The following is a 19,409-nucleotide window of genomic DNA, read 5'->3' on the forward strand; positions in this document are numbered from 1 at the left end:
CGCCAGAGCTCTGGGGCTACGTGTGCTGGGATTGGCAGGAGGAGAAAAGGCTTTGCTTTCGGACCGGCGGCACCCTGCGTCTGGGCTGGCGGCCCCTGGCGCGGCTTCGCTGCGGTGGGGGCTGGAACAGCCCCTAGAGGCTCACCTGCTCAGGCCCCCAGCAGGGAGGGCGGCTCAGCTCAGGGGCTGTCCCCAGGCTCTTCGGGGACACACGGGGCGCTCCACTGGGGGCTCCTAGCCTGAGCCCCTCAGAACAAGCCCAGCACAGCGGGGAGTGGCCGAGCCCCCAGGGGGGGAAGGTAGGAAGACTCTGCATTTGTTCTGAGACTCCTGTTTGAGAGACACAGTCTCTGGACACCCCGCAAGTAGGACACCCCCCCCAGCTCTCCTCTGCTGCTCGCCCGCTGGGCTGGGAGGGGTCTCCGGCGCAGCCCCCGCCCCCGCCGAGTGCTGGGCATCTGCTGGGCAGCTGCAGTGTGGCTTTGAGAGGCCCCGCCAGAGCTGGAGTGTCCCAGAGGGGCGGCAGGCTGAGGGCCTTTCCCCGCCGCCCTGAGGGCCCGCCGCGCCTCGGCCGTGCAGTGAGGCGGCAGTGCTGTCCCCTCCGCGCCTGCTCCCGCCCGCTCCGCCGTCCCCACCTCCCTCTCCCAGACCTGTATTTCCACTTGTCAGGAGAGCGGCCGTGCCAGGGAGCAGCCTGGTGAGGAAGGGCGGTCAGCACGGTCTGCTCTCAGGCTTGGCCTAGGGGGCCCGGGCAGCGGGGAGCTGGCCCCAGCCCTCTCCTTCCTGGCCACCCTGCCCAGCGGGGGCTTCTTTGGACCCAGAGCCTCCCTGGCAGGAGGGACAGTGAGCTTCCTTGGCGTGGTGGGCCCTGCAGCTGCCGTGCCCACCCACCCACTCGGTCCAGGGGCGTGGCCCTCCAGCAGGTACAGGGGATCGGGAGCGGCCGGCTCTCCCTGGCTTCGGGCCCGCCTCTGCTTTTCGGACTTGGTCCATGACCTCAGCATCTTGCCTCAGCTTGTCTGGCAGCCTGAGGAGCAGACAAGATACGGGCTGTTGCCCCCATTTTACAGCTGGGGAAACTGAGGCCTTGAGAACTTGAGCTGTCTTAGGGGACATGGGGCCTCAAAGGCAGACCGGCTCTCCTGCTGCCCTGACCTCCCTTGACCCCCATGTGATGCCCGCCCACGGTCTCTGCTGGAGCCCCGCTGGTCCGTCCATATTCTGTGCCACTGTGGGGTGTCACTGGGACCTCCCATCCCTGCTGTGGCCCAGATAGGCAACTCGGGCCCACTCTGGCATTGATGGGGGCTGGAGGGGGAACAGAACACTGTCACGTGGACTGGTTCATGGCTGCTGTTCTCAACTGCAGCCCACCAGGAGCTGGGCGCCTCAAGGGTGAGGGGTCCCCACGGCCTGCACTCTGCACCACAGGACACGGGGTGGTCCCCGGCCCCCCTAACCACCAGGCACAGGGTTTGGGGAGCAGATCTGGGCAGACCTCACAGCTGGCCATGCAAGGGCTGCTGCGAGGAACGCAGTCTGGGGTTGGCTGCAGCCCCCATGGGAACTGCTCCCAGACCCTCCCATTGTCTGCTCCAAGAGCGGGCCCCCTGCCCTTGAACACAGGGCCTTGTCTAACAGCTTCCAGAGAGGCTGCTCTCATTGCAGGCCTGGCGGAGGGTGGGGGGGTCCTCAACCTTGGGGGGTGTGGGTAGGGGGCTGTGCCTCTTACTTCCTCTGAGTCACCTGCCTAGTTGGGACAAATGACAGTGTCACCTTTGAAGCTCAGGTCTGATGCCCAAGAAGGACATGGCCTCTCAGCTCTTTCATTGGGCTGAGGTGTGGGTGATCATTTTGTGGGGCTTTGATGCATGTCACCTGGACCTTGGGATTGCCTAGAGCGCCAGGCATAACCACCTCTGAGCGCACGTGGGCCTTCTGATTGGCGGTGAGGTCTGGGCTCATTAAGGAGAGCTTTCTGAGAAGACGGATGGTTTGGGACGGCGGTGTGGAGACCTTGCTGCTCCTGGACCGGGGGTGTTTGGGTATGAGTGGCCCTGGGGGCCCGTCCTCACAGCTCTGCCAGGACTGGAGCAACTGCCTGGAAAACCAAGGGGCTGAACTCAGAGCGGGAGGTCCTCACTCAACCCTGGAAGGCTTCAAGGCAGAGGTGAATTTTCAGACATTGCTGTAAACCTGGGCAGGGAGGAATTTCGGGAATTTGGCTTAGTTTGGGAGAGGGTCCCCTGAGAGCGTGGTTGGCAGGGGGCTGCTGAGGAGTGGGCTGGGCAGGCAGTCCCTGCTTCCTGGGGCAGCAACCCACTTGGGTTTTGGGTTAAATTGTTTTTTCATTGTGGTAAAATATACAAAAAAGTTATTTTTCAGTGTGCAGCTCAGTGGTGTTAAGTACATTCACATTGTCGTACAACCATCACCACCACCCATCTCACAGCTCTTTCCATCTTGCAAAATGGAAACTCTGTCCCCATTAAACACTGACTCCCTCTTCTTCCCCAGCCCCCACCCTTCCACTTTCTGTCTCTATGAATTTGACCCACATAAGTGGAATCACACAGTATTTGTCCTTTTGTGTCTGGCTTATTTCACTGAACATAATGTCCTCAATGTTTATCATGTTGTGTCAGGTGTCAGAATTTCCTACCTTCTTTAAAAAATTGAGTTATAATTGGCTGTCACGTCATATTAGTTTCAGGTGTACAGCATAGTGATTCGGTATTTGTACGTGTTGAGCAATGATCACCACAGTAAGTCTAGTTAATATCCTTCATCATGCAGAGTTTTTCCTTGTGATGAGAACCTTTAAGATCTACTGTCTTAGGAACTTTCAAATATACAGCACAGTGTTATTCACGGTAGTCACCATGCCGTGTGTTACATTCGCAGGACTCACTTATTTTGTAACTGGATGTTTGTACCTTTGGACCCCCCTTTGCCCATTTCACCCACCCCCCGCCCCACCTCTGACAACCACCAATCTGTTCTCTGTATCTGTGAGTTTGGGGTTTTTTTGGTTTGGGGTTTGGTTTTTTTTTTAGATTGCATATACAGTATTTGTCTTTCTTTGTCTGGTTTATTTTACTCAGCATAATGCCCTCAGGATCCATCCATGTTGTCACAAATGGCCAGGTTTCCTTCTTTTTTATTTTATTTTATTTTATTTATTTATTTATGGCTGTGTTGGGTCTTCGTTTCTGTGCGAGGGCTTTCTCCAGTTGCGGCAAGTGGGGGCCACTCCTCATCGCGGTGCGCGGGCCTCTCACTATCGCGGCCTGTCTTGTTGCGGAGCACAGGCTCCAGACGCGCAGGCTCAGCAATTGTGGCTCATGGGCCTAGTGGCTCCGTGGCACGTGGGATCTTCCCAGACCAGGGCTCGAACCCGTGTCCCCCGAATTGGTAGGCAGACTCTCAACCACTGTGCCACCAGGGAAGCCCCCCTTCTTTTTTATGGTTGAATAATATTCATATATTATATATCACATTTTCTTTATCCAATCATCCATATCTTAGCTATGGTAAATAAGGCTGTAATGAACATGGGGATACAGATATCTTATTGAATTTGTTTTCATGTCCTTCAGTAAAATATCTAGAAGTGAAATTACTAGATTGTATGGAAGTTCTAGTTTTAATTTTTTAGGAACGTCCATACTGTTTCCATAGTGGCTGCATCAATTTACATTGTCACCCAAGTGTACAAGGGTCCCCTTTTATCCCCGTCTTTGTCAACACTTGTTATTTCTTGTCTTTTTTTGATGATGGCTATTTTAACAGGTGCGAGGTGATACCTCATTGTGGGTTTGATTTGCATTTCCCTTCTGGTTAGTGATTTGAGCATCTTTTCATATACCATGCCATCTGCACATCTTCTTCGGAAAAATGTCTCTTCAGAGGCCTTGCCCGTTTTTTAATTGAAGTGTTTTGCTTCATTTTGTTGCTATTGTATGAGTTCTTTATGTATTTTGGGTATTGACCCATTCTTAGATACATGATTTGCAAATATTTTCTCCCATAGGTTGCCTTTTTATTTTGTTGATGGTTTCCTTTGCTGTGCAGAACCTTTTTAGTCCCACTTGTTTACTTTTGCTTTCATTGCCTTTGCTTTTGGTGTCAAATCCAAAAAATCATCACTAAGACCGACGTCAAAGAGCTTACTGTCTATGTTCTTCTAGGAGTTTTATGGTTCCAGGTCTTACATCCAAGTCTTTAATCCATTTCAAGTTAATTTTTGTGTATGGTGTAAGATAGTGGTCCCAGTTCATTCTTCTGCATGTGGCTGTCTGGTTTTCCCAGCACGATTTATTGAAGAAATTGTCCTTTATCCATTGTATAGTCTTGGCTCCTTTGTTGTAAATTAATTGACTATATATGTGTGGGCTGATTTCTAAGCTGTCTATTCTATTCCACTGATCTGTGTGTCTGTTTTTATGCTAATGCCATACTATTTTCTCATACTGTTTTGATTACTATAGCTTTCTAATACAGTTTGAAATAAGGAAATATGATGCCTCCAGCTTGTTCCCCTTTCTCAAGATTGCTTTGGCTATTTGGGCTTCTTTGAGGTTCCATACAAATTTTAGGATGGTTTGTTTTTGTCAAAAATGCCATTGGAATTTTGATAGGGATTTCTGTAGATATCTACATTGAATCTGTAGATCGCTTTGGGGGGTATGGACATTTTAACAGTATTAATTCTTCCAATCCATGAGCCCAGAATATAATTCCATTCATTTGTGTCTTCTTCAGTTTCTTTCATCAGTATCTTATAGTTCTCAGTGTACATGTTTTTCACCTCCTTGGCTAAATTTATTCCTAGGTATTTTATTCTTTTTGATGCCATCGTGAATGTATTGCTTTCTTTCTTTCTGCTAGTTCTTTTTATTAGTGTAAGGAAATTACAGCAAATTATTGTATATTGATTATGTATCCTGCAACTTTACTGAATTCGTGTAGTAGTTCTAACATTTTGTTGGAGTCTTAGGGTTTTCCATATTTTATATCTTGTCATCGGCACACAGTGACAGTTTTACTTTTTCCTTTCTTATTTGGATGCCATTTCTTTCTTATTCTTGCCTGTGTGCTCTGGTTAGGACTTCCAATACTTTGTTGAATAACAATGGCAAGACGGGCTTCCTTGTCTTGTTCCTGAACATATGATTTTTATTCTTCATTTGGTGTATCACGTTGATTGATTTGGGAATGTTGATCCATCCTTGCATCCCTGGAATAAATCTCAGTTGATCATGGTATATGATCCTTTCAATGCATTGTTAAATTTAGTTTGCTAATAGTTTGTTGTGGATTTTGCATCTCTGTTCATCAGGGATATTGGCCTATAACTTCCCTTTTTTGTGGTGTCTTTGTCTGGTTTTGGTATCAGGGTGATGCTGGCCTTGTAAAATGAGTTTCAAAGTGTTCCCTTCTGTTTTTTGGAAGAGTTTGAGAAGAACTGGTGTTAATTCTTCTTTAAATGTTTGGTAGAATTCACCAGCGAAGCCTTCTGGTCCTGGACTTTAGGTTGTTGGGAGGTTTTTGATTACCGATTCAATCTCCTTATTAGTAATTGGTCTGTTCAGATTTTCTGTTTCTTCATGATTCAGTCTTGGTAGGTTTCATGTTTCTAGGAAATTATCCATTTCTTCCAAGTTGTCCAATTTTTTTACTTCTAGGTTAATACCATTGTGGGTAGAAAAGATGCTTGATGTGATTTCAGGCGTCTTAAATTAGACTTGTTTTGTGGCCTAACAAATGATTTATCTTGGAGAATGTTCCATGTGCACTTAAGAATGTGTACTCTGTGTTGCTTCTGGATGGAATTTCCTATGTATGTCTGTTAAGTCCATGGTCTAATGTGTTGTTTAAAGCCAGTGTTTCCTTGTTGATTTTCTGTCTGGATGATCTAACCGTTGGTGAAAGTGGGTTTTAAAGTCCCCTGCTATTACTGTATTTCTGTCTATTTCTCCCTTTAGGTCTGTTAATATTTGCTTTACAGCTTTAGGTGTTACTATGTTGGGTACCTAAATATTTACAAATGTTATACCGTCTTGTTGGATTGACCTCTTTATCATTACGTAATGACCTTCTCTGTCTCCTATTACAGTACTTGTCTTAAAGCCTATTTTTTCTGAGTATTTTTTCTAAGTATAGCTATCCTAGCTCTCTTTTGATTTCCATTTCCTTCCTTTTTAAGGTCAAATAATATTCCATTGTATGAATGGACTACATTTTACTTATCCATTCGTCCACAGATGGACACTTGGGTTGCTTCCACGTTTTAACTATTGTGGATAATGCTGCTATGAACATGGGTGTACAAACATCTCAAGACTCTGCTTTCAGTTCTTTTGGGTATATACCCAGAAGTGGAATTACTGGGTCACTTGGTAATTCTATTTTTATTTTTTTGAGTAATCTTCTACTGTTTTCCAAAGTGGCGGTACCATTTTATATACCCACCAACAGTTCACATGGGTTCGAATTTCTCCACATCCTCACCAGCACTTGCTGTTTTCTGTCTCTTGGGTAGTAGTCATCCTGATGGGTGTGAGGTGGTCTCTCACTGTGGTCTTGATTTGCATTTCCTTAATGATTAGTCTCGCTGAGCATCTTTTCGTGTGCTGATTGACCGTTTGTATATCTTCTTTGGAGAAATGTCTTTTTTTTTTTTTTTAATTTATTTTATTTTTGGCTGCCTTGGGTCTTCGTTGCTGCACGCGGGTTTCCTTTAGTTGCGGTGAGCAGGGGCTACTCTTCCTTGCAGTGCGCAGGCTTCTCATTGCGGTGGCTTCTCTTGTTGCAGAGTACGGGCTGTAGGTGCACAGGCTTCAGTAGTTGTGGCTCACAGGCTCTAGAGCACAGGCTCAGTAGTTGTGGCGCACAGGCTTAGCTGCTCAGTGGCATGTGGGATCTTCCCAGACCAGGGATCGAACCTGTGTCCCCTGCATTGGCAGACGGATTCTTAACTACTGTGCCACCAGGGAAGCCCCAAGAAATGTCTTTTTAAATTCTTTACCCATTAGAAATTGGGTTGTTTGTTTTTTGTTGTTGTGGTTGAGTTTTGAGAGTTCTCTGTGTATTCTGGATATTAATCCCTTATCAGATACATGATTTGCAAATATTTTCTCTCATTCTGTGGGTCACCTTTTTACTTGATGGATAGTATATTTTGATGCACAAAATTTAAAATATTTTCATGAGGGAATTCCCTGGTGGTCCAGTGGTTAGGACTCAGTGCTGTCACTGCTGAGGGCCTGGTTTCAGTCCCTAGTCAGGGAACTAAGATCCCACAAAGCCGTGCAGCGCAACCAAAAAAAAAAAACTTTTTTTTCATTTTCGTGAAATCCAATTTGCTTATTTTTTTCTTTTCTTGCCTGTGCCCTTTGGTGTCATAGCCAATAAAGCATTTTCAAATCCAGTGTTATGAAGCTTTTGTCCCATGTTTTCTTCTCAGAGTTTTATGGTTTTAGGTCTCACATTTATGTTCTTGATCTATTCCGAGTTAATTTTTGTACATGGTGTTAGGTAAGGGTCCACCTTTATTCTTTTTTGCATGTGGATATCCAGTGTTCCAGCACCATTTCTTGAACAGACTGTTTTTCCCCATTGATTGATCTTGACACCCTTGTCAAAAATCATTTGACCATATATGTGAGGGTTTATTTCTGGGCTCTGTATTCTATTCCATTGGTCTATTTGTCTGTTTTTATGCCAATACCACACTGTTTTGATTACTGTAGCTTTGGAGGTCCCTTGAGATTGCCTATGAATTTTAGGATGGGTTTTTCTATTTCTGCCAAAAAAGTCTTTGGGATTTTGATAGGGATTGCATTGACTTTTTAGATCACTCTGGGTAATGTTGACATTTTAACAATATTAAATCTTCTAGCCCATGAACATGGGATGTGTTTCCATTTATTTATGTCCTCTTTAATTTCTTTCAGGAATGTTTGTAGTTTTCATTGTACAAGTCTTTCACCTCCTTGGTTAAGATAATTCCTAAGTATTTTATTCTTTTTGATGCTAATGTAAATGGCATTGTTTTTGTAATTTCCTTTTCAAATTGTTCTGTATATATAGAAATGTAACTTTTTGTGTGTGTGTGTTAACTTTGAATCCTGCTGCTTTGCTTAGTTCGTCTATTAGTTCTAACAGCTTTTTTGTGGAGTCATTATGAATTTCTACATATAAGATCATATCATTGGCAAATGAGATATTTTACTTCTTCCTTTCCAATTTGGATGACTTTCATTTCCTTTTCTTGCCTAATTCCTCTGGCTAGAAGTTCCAGTACTGTGTTCAACAAAAGTGGTGCAGAGGGCAACTTTGCCTTGTTTCTGATCTTAGAGGAAAAGCCTTCAGTCTTGGGCTTCCCTGGTGGCGCAGTGGTTGAGAATCTGCCTGCCAATGCAGGGGACATGGGTTCGAGCCCTGGTCTGGTAGGATCCCACATGCCGCGGAGCGGCTAGGCCCGTGAGCCACAACTACTGAGCCTGCGCGTCTGGAGCCTGTGCTCCGCAACAAGAGAGGCTGCGATAGTGAGAGGCCCGCGCACCGCGATGAGGGGTGGCCCCCGCTTGCCACAACTGGAGAAAGCCCTCGCACAGAAACGAAGACCCAACACAGCCAAAAATAAATAAATAAATTAATTAATTAAAAAAAAAAAAACAACAGTTTAAAAAAAAAAAAGCCTTCAGTCTTTCACCACTGACTGTTATGTTTGCTGTGGGTTTTTCATATATGGCTTTTATTATGTGGAGTTAGTTTACTTCTATTTCTTTCTTGTTGATTGTTTTTATAAAGAGTGTTGACTTTTTTCAAATGCTTTTCCTGCACCAGTTGAGATGATCATGTGGTTTTTCCCCCCTTTATTCAGTTTAAGTGATGTGTTACATTGATTGATTTTCATGTATTGAACTGTTCTTTCATTCCAGGAGTAACTCCTACTTGGTCATGGTATATAATCCTTTTAATATGGTACTAAATTCAGGTTGATAGTGTTTTATTAAACTTTTTTTTAAAATTTATTTATTTTAATTTATTTATTTTAATTTATTTATTTTTGGCTGTGTTGGGTCTTCATTGCTGCACGTGGGCTTTCTCTAGTTGTGGCGAGCAGGGGCTACTCTTTGTTGCAGTGTGCGGGCTTCTCATTGCGGTGGCTTCTCTTGTTGCGGAGCACGGGCTCTAGGCACGCGGGCTTCAGTAGTTGTGGCACGTGGGCTCAGTAGTTGTGGCGCACGGGCTTAGTTGCTTCGCGGCATGTGGGATCTTCCCGGACCAGGGCTTGAACCCGTGTCCCCTGCATTGGCAGGCGGATTCTTAACCACTGCACCACCAGGGAAGCCCTTTTTAAACTTTTTAAAGCCTTTTATTATGGATATTTCAAACATATACAAATATACCCATTACCCAGGTTTAACCATTCACTCTTTTTTTCCATATTCTTTTCCATTATGGTTTATTACAGGACACTGAATATAGTTCCCTGTGCTATACATTAGGACCTGTTGTTTATCCATCCTGTATATAATAGTTTGCATCTGCTAATCTCAAACTCCCACTCCAACCCTCCCCGGCCCCCTCCCCTTGGCACCCACAAGTCTGTTCTGTATGTCTCTGAGTCTGTTTCTATTTAGTTTGATAGTATTTTTTTGAGGACTTTTTTAAAATTTTAATTAATTAATTAATTTATTTTGGCTGCGTTGGGTCTTCGTTGCTGCACACAGGCCCCCTCTAGTTGCGGCGAGCGGGGGCCACTCCTCGCTGCAGTACGCAGGCCCCTCACTGTGGTGGCCTCTCCCGTTGCAGAGCATGGGCACCAGGTGTGCGGGCTCAGTAGTTGTGGCCTGTGGGCTCCAGAGCATGGGCTTCAGCAGCCGTGACACACGGGCTCAGCTGCTCCGCGGCACGTGGGATCCTCCCGGGCCAGGACCCGATCCCGTATCCCCTGCATTGGCAGGCGGACCCCCAACCACTGCACCACCAGGGAAGCCCATTGTTGAGGATTTTTGCACCAATGTTCATAAGGTACATTGGTCTGTGGTTTTCTTATAGTGTCTTTGGTATCAGGTTTATGCTGGTCTTATAGAATGAGTTAGGAAGTGTTCCCTCATCTTCAGTTTTTCAATTTTTTAAAAAAAAGTTTGAGAGGAATTGGTGTCAATTCTTCTTCTTCTTCTTCTTTTTTTAATAAATTTATTTAATTTTGGCTGCATTGGGTCTTTGTTGCTGCATGCGGGCTTTCTCTAATTGTGGCGAGCGGGGGCTACTCTTTGTTGTGCTGCCCGGGCTGCCCATTACAGTGGCTTCTCTTGTTGCGCAGCACGGGCTCTAAGCACGTGGGCTTCAGTAGTTGTGGCTCGCGGGCTCTAGAGCACAGGCTCAGTAGTTGTGGTGCACGGGCTTAGTTGCTCCGCGGCATGAGGGATCTTCCTGGACCAGGGCTCGAACCTGTGTCCCCTTCATTGGCAGGCAGACTCTTAACCACTGTGCCACCAGGGAAGTCCCCGGTGTCAGTTCTTCTTTAAATGTGAGGTAGAATTTGCCATTGAAGCCGTGAGGTCCAGTTCTTTTCTTTGTTTGGGGCATTTGATTGTGGATTCAATCTCCTTCCTAGTTATAGGTCTGTACAGATTGTGTATTTCTTCCTGATTTAGTCTTGGTAGGTTTTGTGTTTCTAGGAATTTGTCTGTTTCATCCAGGTTATCCACTTTGTTGGTGTACAGTTGTTCACAGTACTTTCTTATAATATCTTTATGTCTGTAGAATTGGTAATAATAGCCCCACTTTCATTTCTTTCTTTTTTTAAGTTTATTTTTTTATATGAAGTATAGTCGATTTACAGTGTTCTATTTGTTTCTAATGTACATCAGAGTGAATCAGTTTTATGTGTGTGTGTGTGCGTGTGTGTGTGTATATATATTCTTTTTCATATTCTTTTCCATTATGGTTTATCACAGGATATTGAATATAGTTCCCTGTGCTGTACAGCAGGACCTTGTTGTTTATCCATCCTATATGTAATAGTTTGCATCTGCTAATCCCAAACTCCCACGCCATCCTTCCCCCACCCTCCTCCCCCTTGGCAACCACAAGTCTGTTCTCTACGTCTGTGAGTCTGTTTCTGTTTTGTAGATAAGTTCATTTGTGTCATATTTTAGATTCCACATGTAAGTGATATCATATGGTATTTGTCTTTCTCTTTCTGACTTCACTTAGTATGATAATATCTAGGTCCATCCCACTTTCATTTCTGATTTTAGTATTTTGAATCTTCTCTCTTTTCTTAGTCCATCTAGTTGAATTTTTGTCAATTTTGTTGATCTTTTTGGACAACCAACTTTTGGCTTCATTTATTTTCTCTATTGTTTTTCTGTTCTCTATTTCACTTATCTCTGCTCTAATCTTTATTTCTTTCTTCTTTCCTCTAGCTTTGGGTTTAGTTCTCCTTTTCCTAGTTCTTTACGTTGTAAAGTTAGGTTACTGATTTGAGATCTTTCTTGTTTTTTTTAATGTCCTCATTTATAGCTATAAATTTCCCCCTTAGCACCGCTTCTGCTGCATCTCATAAGTTTTAATATGTTGTGTTTTTGTTTTCATTCATCTCTAAGTATTTTCTAATTTCCATCGTGATTTCTTCTTAGATCCATTGGTTGTTTAAAGCGTGGTGTTAAATTTCCACAAAATGGTGAATTTTACAGTTTTCTTTGTTATCGATTTCTAACTTCATCCCGTGGTGGTTAGAAAAGATACTTTGTATGATATCTATCTTTTAAAATCTATTGAGACTTAATCTGTGCCCTAAGGTATGGTCTGTCCTGCCAAATGTCCCATGTGCACTTGTGAGAATGTGTGTGCTGCTGTCAGGTGGAGAGTTCTCTGTGTGTCTGTTAGGTCTAGTTGGCTTATTGTGTTAAGTCCTCTGTTCCCTTACTTCTGTCTGGTTCTTCTGTCCATTATTGAGAGTAGAATATTGAAATCTTCAACTATTACTGTAGAATTGCCTATATTCCCCTTCAATTTGTTAGTTTTTGCTTCATGTATCTTGATGGTGTGTCATTAGCTATGTAAATATTCATAATTGTTACATCTTCTGGCTGTATTGAACCTTTATGAATATATAATGTCTTTCTTTGTCTCTTGTAGCCTTTTTTGATTTAAAGTCTGTTTTGTGTAGCCACTCTTCCTCTAACTCGTTTACTGTTTGTATGGAATATCTTTTTCTATCCTTTTAGTTTCAACCTGTGTGTTACTTTGGATCTCAAGTGAGTCCCCTGGAGAAAGGATACAGTTGGATGATGTGTTTTTAGCCATTCTGGCAATCTCTGTCTTTGATTGGGAGTTTAATACATTTACATTTCCAGTAGTTACTGATAAGGAGGGACTTACTTCTGTCATTGTACTATTTGTTTTCTATATGCCCTGTAGCTATTTTGTCCCTTCTTTCCTGCATTCCTGTCATAGTTTATGTTTACTTTTTTAGTGAAATATTTAATTTTTTTCTTAATTTCTTTTTGTGTATATTCTATAGCTATTTTCTTTGTGGTTACCATGGGAATTACATTTAACATTCTAAAGTTATAGCGTTCTAATTTGAATTTATAGCAGCTTAACTTTAATAACATATAAAACCTCTGCTTCTTTATAGCTCCGTCTCCACCTCTTTCAGTTGTTGATGTCACAAAATGATACCTTTATACATTGTGTGCCCTAAAACATAAACTACTAACTATTTTTAATGCACTATCTCCTAAAGTATGTAAAAAACAAGGTTTGGAGTCACAACCCAGAGTTACAGTAATGCCAGCTTTTACATTAATGTTTTTTCCTTTAAAAGTATTAGTCTCTTAAATCATGTAGATAAGAAAAAGTTACGAACCATTGTTACAGCAATACTGGCTTGTATAATAGCCCACGTATTTACCTTTATTGAGCTCTTTGTTTCTCCACATGGCTTTGAGGTACCATCTAGTGTTCCTTCATTTCACCTGCAGGACTCCCAGAGCATTTCTTGCAGGCGGGCCTAGTGGTCACAAACTCCCTCAGCTCTTGTTTATCTGGGACTGTCCTCATTTCCCCCTTACTTTTTTTTTTTTTTTGGCCGCACTGCATGACTTGTGGGATCTTAGCTCCCCAACCAGGGATTGAACCTGGGCCCTCGGCAGTGAGAGCACGGAGTCCTAACCTCCAAACCACCAGGGAATTCTCTCCCCCTTACTTTTGAAGGACAGTTTTGCTTGGATTGAGGATTCTTTGTTAAGAGATCCCCCCCTGCCTTGAGCACTTTGAATATATTGGCTGTCTTGTGCCTCCAACGTTTCTGATGAGAAGTCTGTTCATAATCTATTCGAGGATCCCTTGTATGTGACAGGTTGCTTCTCTTTTGATGCTTTCAAGATTCTTTATGTTTTGAAAGTTTGATTATAATGTTTCTCAGTTTGGGCCTCTTTGAGTTCATCTTCCTTGTAGTTTGTTGAGCTTCTTGGATGTTTATATTCATGTCTTTCATCAAATTTGTGATGTTTTCAGTGAGCATTTCTTCACATATTCTCTCTGCATGTTTCTTTCTCTGCCTCTTCTCCTTCTGGGACTCCCATAATGCATATGTTGGTCTGTTTCGTCATGTCCCACAGGTCCTTTAGGCACTGCTCACTCTTATTCAGTCTTTTTTCTTTCTCCTCCCCAGCCTCAATAATTTCTATTCTCATACCTTCACGTTCACTGATTCTTTCTTCTGCCTGCTCGTATCTGCCTTTGAATCTCTCTAGTGAATTTTTCATTTCAGCTGTACTTTTAGCTCCAGGTTTTTTGTCTGTTTGTTTATTTCTTTTTAGTTTACTATCTCTTTATTGATATTTCTACTTTGTTTATATTAATACATTGTTTTCTTGACTTTCTCCGCATATTCCTGTTGTTCTTTGAGCATAGTTAAGGCTGTGCTATAAAATCTTTGTCTAGTATATTTGTCATTAAGTCTTTTTCAGGGACACATTCTGTTTAATTATTTTTCCCTTTGGATAGGCCATACTCTCCTGTTTCTTTGTGTGCCTCGTGTTTTTTGTTGAACACTGGGCATTTGAATCTAATAATATGGTACGTGCCTCTGGAAATCAGATTCTGCCCCTTCCGCAGGGTTTGCTATTATTTTGTAATTGGTTTTTTTCCCCTGGCTGTTATAGGCTGTGTCTGTGCTGTGGATCAGCCTGAGGAGTGAATTTAATGTCTTCTCAGGTCTTTTCTAAGCCTTTCTCTGGTCATGCGTGGTCACTTTCTAGTTTTACTCATATATGCAGTTGTTTCTGAATGTCCTAGTCTTTAATGAGTAGCTCCCAAAAGGGGAAAAGCACAGATGAAGGGGGAAAGCTGGTGCTGGCCCTTTAAGTCTTTGGGAGGTCTAGAACTGCAGGGGGAGGGGCTGCAGCAAGGGCTGCCTCCCCCTTTTTCTGCACGTCTGTGGTCAGAAGCAGCAATCAGAGCACAGATCCCGAACATTTGAGGGACAAGGTCCTTCCTCACCCTGGCTCCTGTGAACTGAGTGCCAGCTGCACCTAGGGCACATGCCCGGCGGCCTGCTGTGCTCAGAGCTAAAATCGAGTAGAATTAACTGCAATTTATGTCCGAGTTGTCCCCTGGAAGTTGTAAGACTTCAACAGGCTCTGGAGTTCAAAACTTGTTACATCAGTCAGATTCTGCCAGTACCGTTGTTTTCCAGGTGGGGAGAGAGGTTTCTGGTGCTTCCTACCCAGCCATCTTCCCAGAATCTTCTCTGGGATGGGCACTCCGTCCAGGCACAGAGGTGGACAGCGGTGAGCCAGTCTCACCTGGCCCCCGACCCTGGGCCGCGGCATCCTGCCGCTTTGCCGAGGTGGCTCGTGGCTGCGCGGCTCTGCCCACGGACCCAGAGGCCTGTGAGGGCCAAGCCTTCAGTCGGCCGCCCACGCCGGACTCCAGGGCGGGTGCCCCCTTATTCCATCCCGTGCATGTGTAGGAGCGCCTTCCTGTGCCGTCGCCCGGGCTGTTTGCTCACGCGTCTGCATTCTGTGGGGGAGGCGGATGATGAGCAAGTGACCCCATGCAGAGACGGGACAGGCGGAGGGGGGCTAGTGCAGAGGTGAGCACTGCTGGCTGCCCCATCAAGAGCGGTCAGGGAAGATGATGGGCCGTCTGGGGCCTGAATTGTGAAAAGGAGCTGGGCCCGCAGGAATCCGGAGGAGGAGCATTATGGACAGTCGGAACAGCTGCCCGGATGCCTGGGTGCAGGCCTGGCCTCTTTAGGGAGCAGGAGGCCGGGGGGTTGAATGCAGGGAGGCTCTGGGACCACAGGGGAAGCGTGGGGTCACCTTGTGCAAGGGTCACTTCGTCTAATGACGGGTTTGGGGTGGGTTTGGTGGGGAGCTCCTGACCCACATTTTGGGGTCCCGGGGGAGGGGAGATGGAGGACAGGTGTGGGCACTGAGCACTCCCTGCAGAAGCAGAGCCAGCAGAGGAGATGGGGAGGGACCACCAGGGAGGGTGGAGACCCCCGTGAAGACAGCTGTTAACAAAGGGGGGGGTGCCTGCGTGCGAGGGGGTCAGAGAGCAAACTGAACTGACCCTTGGTGGGGTAGTTCAGGGGTTGCTGGCTGGCGGGGCGGGATGGTGGGAGCTGGCGGCAGTACCTGGAGTCACCGTGTGAAAGGAGCCGAGACCTCCGTGGACACAGGCGGGACCAGGACCACACAGGAGGCGGCGGGGGCGCCTCTTTCCCCTGGCATGAGGTGGGGGAGGTGGGCGGGGAGGAGAGGGTGAAGCAGTGGCTCTGGTGGGGGAAGCCCCGGGAAGGGGAGCCCTGGCCAGATGCCCTCGGATGTCCCCGTGATGCATGGCCCTGGGTTAACTTGCGCACCTGTACGTGGCCGGGTCCTTCCCTGCACGTGGGGCCCCCCCGGGCGAGACCTTGGTGGGGGAGAGGTGGCCTGCGTTGGGCAGCAGAGGGAGGGCAGTGGAGACGCGGGGTCTGTGCTCTCAAGGTGCAGGGCAGGCGGGTCAGAACAGGGCCCCTGAGTGGGGGCGGGTGGCTTCTGCAGTGACAGGGTGAGGGTGTGGCCCTGGGTGCGGCTGGGGTCTGGGTGGGGGTCACTGGGAGGAGGGTGTTACTGGGGTGTGATGAGGGGGCAGGTGGGTAACCACGGGCAGCAGGGTCATCCGGGGTCACCCGGGGGCGTGGCTCCTCCGGAGGTGGGTGGGCCCGCCAGCTGCCGTGGCCCCGGGCCGGCCGCGAACCTTGCTTGACGGAGGGAGAAGCTGAGAGGCCGGTGTGTCCAGAGCAGGAGGCGTGAGCTGAGAGGTGACCTGGGGCGCACGCGGGGCCTCAACGGGAGGGAGGGTCGGAGGCGGTGAAGCGACGTGGAAGCAGGTGGACAGGATGCTCCCGAATCCTCCCGGCCGGAGGTGGCAGTGGCGTGGTGACAAATGACCAAGTCCTGGATACATTTTGAAGTTTGAGGAGCAGGACTTGCTGGCAGACGGGGCGTGGGGGTGAAGGACGGGGAGGGACAAGGGCGCCCCGGCTTTTAGCCGAGGCTGAAGGAAGGGCGAGACGCCGTCGCCGGGTGGGGCCGGCCCTGGAGATGCGGGCTGGGGACCAGGGGCTGGTTTAGAGGCCGCGACAGACCTGGAGTGGAGGCGCGAGCCTGGCGCCGGGGCAGTTCTGGAGGAAAGAGGGCAGGGGTAGAGACTGGGCAGAAAATAGCCGAAGGGGTATGACTGTTTCCTTTTCTTTTCCTTTTTCTTTTTATTTATTTATTTATTTATTTTTAAATTTATTTTTATTTTTGGCCGCGTTGGGTCTTCATTGCTGCGCATGGGCTTTCTCTAGTTGCGGCGAGCAGGGGCTACTCTTCATTGTGGTGCGCGGGCTTCTCATTGCGGTGGCTTCTCTTGTTGCGGAGCACAGGCTCTAGGCGCACGGGCTTCAGTGGTTGTGGCACGCAGGCTCAGTAGTTGTGGCTCACGGGCTCTAGAGTGCAGGCTCAGTAGTTGTGGTGCACGAGCTTAGTTGCTCTGCAGCATGTGGGATCTTCCTGGACCAGGGCTTGAACCCGTGTCCCCTGCATTCGCAGGCGGATTCTTCACCACTGCGCCACCAGGGAAGCCCTTCCTTTTTCTTAATTGAGGCGAAATTCACACAACGTAAAATTGACCATTAAAAGAAGTGAACAGTTCAGTGGCATTCAGAACATCCCCAGGTTGCGTGACCACCACCTCCGTCTAGCTCAAAGTACAGTTTTCACAGCCAAGAGACCAGATGAGATGCCGGGAGGGTGCCTGGCGGGGAGGGGTATGCACGCGGCCTGGAAGGCAGGAGGACCCCTGGGAGGCGGGCGGCCTGGCCAGATGCTGCCTGGTCCAGGAAGGATGGGGTCAGTGCCATGGAGGCCAACGGGGTCTGCGATGGGGGTGGTGGAGCGGCGGGGATGAGAGGGATGGGGGGCGACTGGAAGGAACCTCGGGGCCAAGAGAGGGACTTTGGCAGTGTGCGTGGCGCTGGCCGGAGTGATGGGAGAGCTGGGGAAGGACGGTGCGGGAGAGAAAAGGGAACTAGGCCAGGCAGGTGGGGAGGGCTCAGGAGGGGAGGCTGCGTGAGGCTGGGTCCCATGCTTGCCTCTCAGTGTACTGGGCACCGGGGCGGGGAGAGAGGAGAAGGTGTGAGCCACAGGTATTCACTGAGCGCCTGCTGTATGCAGGGTGCCGTCTTTGGTGATGGGAACCACCAGGCACAGAGCCAATTGCCTGCCCTCCCGGAGCTTAGGTTCCAGCGGGAGACAGGTTAAACACAGCCCAGGCTGCACTGTGTGTTGGGAAGCGCCAACAGTGGAAACGGGGCGTGGGACCCGGATTGAGGCGAAGGGCGGGTGCTGTGCGTGTGGGGAGGGGGCGGCCCCAGCAGGTGAGTAACTGTGATGGGCGGTGGGCACAGGCTGTGGGCCCCTAGGCGGCCACTGGGCCCTCTGCCCAGAGCCAGTTGCCTGGCTGTCCCCACCAGGACTCGGCCCTCCTCACTGCTGGGCCTCTGCCTTGCGGGGGCCGAGGTCCCTGGAGCCGGGCCACGGGGTTCGGCCAGACCCGCCGTTCCATTGACAGGTCCCACTGCACACCCTCCTCGCCCTGCTGGGCCTTGGCCGAGGGACACACCTGCTCTTGCTGGCTCAGCCCCAGGACGTGTCTCACCTGGCCTCGGTCCGGCTCCCAGAGGCGGCAGTAGTCAGGGGGCTGAGTCACTCAGAGTGCCCTAGGAGAAGGCCGGGCAGCGCAGGGGCAGAGGGAGGGCAGAAGATGGGTGGAGAGCTTGGGGGAGAGGAGCCGGGCGGAAGCTGGCAGCCTGGAGTGGTCTGCTGGGTGGCAGGTCCGGTCACCCCGATTCAGAGAGGGTGTGGCAGGAGCCTGGAGAAGCACAGCGCAGCCCTGACACTTGCGGGGCTGGGGCAGGAGTGCACGTGGAGACTCAGGCCTGGCCCCTCTCCCGCCCCCTCTTATTGCAGGGCCCCACGCGCTCCACCCACACCGGCCCATGCCCTTGGCCACCGCGTGGCCCAGGCCATTGGGCAAGGAATCCCTGAGTCCTGGGTGTTCAGAAGTGGACAGAGAGGGGCAGGGCAGGCTATGGACGGCTCGGCAGCCCCTGGCCCCGCAGGGACGGGGTGCAGCCAGAGTGGAGCCCGGACCAGGTGTGAGGCCCTCCTGCCCGGGACTAAGGGGGTCCTGGTGCTGGGGTACCCCGACCAGCTCGCCTCCCGCCGTGGGTCCCCCTCCACCCCAGGGGCTCTGAGCTCAGGAGTGTGGGGCTTTCGCATATACACGGACACCCCAGCCCTGTGCCTGTCTCCTGGCCCTGATGGGGGAGGGGGCCTTGTGCAGATGGGGTGGACCTGGCCACGCCCCAGCGGCTTAGGAGGGAAGCCTGCAGGAACAGCCTGTCCACTAGGAAAGCTGAAGGTCACCCACCCCCTCCCTTGGGGACCTCCTGCCAGCCCTTATCCAGCCCCTCATCCTTATCCAGCCCCTCATCCTTATCCAGCCCCTCATCCTTATCCAGCTCCTCATCCTTATCCAGCCCCTCATCGCCCCCGCTGCACGCGTGCACACGCGCCCACCCCGGAGGTCCTCGGCCTCAGGGTCGACATCCCCAGTGGACAGGCCAGGGCGGCCCTCCTGCCCGAGATTGTGCTGAGAGGCTTTTGTCGGGAGGAGGGAGGGGCTGGGGTCAAGTGAATTACCGATTAGCTGAAGTGCAGGCACAGCGCAGGAAGAGTTAATCCATTCATCAACCAGATGGACACACAGGAGACTGTCCTGGCCTGTAGGGCGACAGCGAGGGGCCCGCACACCCCACTGGTCTCCACGTACTGCTTTGG

At 48.7% G+C, this 19,409-nt stretch overlaps 1 protein-coding gene across 2 annotated transcripts in view; it reads left to right on the top strand.

Moving 5' to 3' along the window:
• ADAP1 (ArfGAP with dual PH domains 1) overlaps nucleotides 1-19,409 on the top strand; it is a 78,502-nt gene that overhangs the window by 13,753 nt on the left and 45,340 nt on the right. The gene's annotated exons all lie outside the window — the stretch shown is intronic.

This window comes from Eschrichtius robustus, chromosome 16, assembly GCF_028021215.1.
Source record: "Eschrichtius robustus isolate mEscRob2 chromosome 16, mEscRob2.pri, whole genome shotgun sequence".
Classification (NCBI taxonomy): domain Eukaryota; kingdom Metazoa; phylum Chordata; class Mammalia; order Artiodactyla; family Eschrichtiidae; genus Eschrichtius; species Eschrichtius robustus.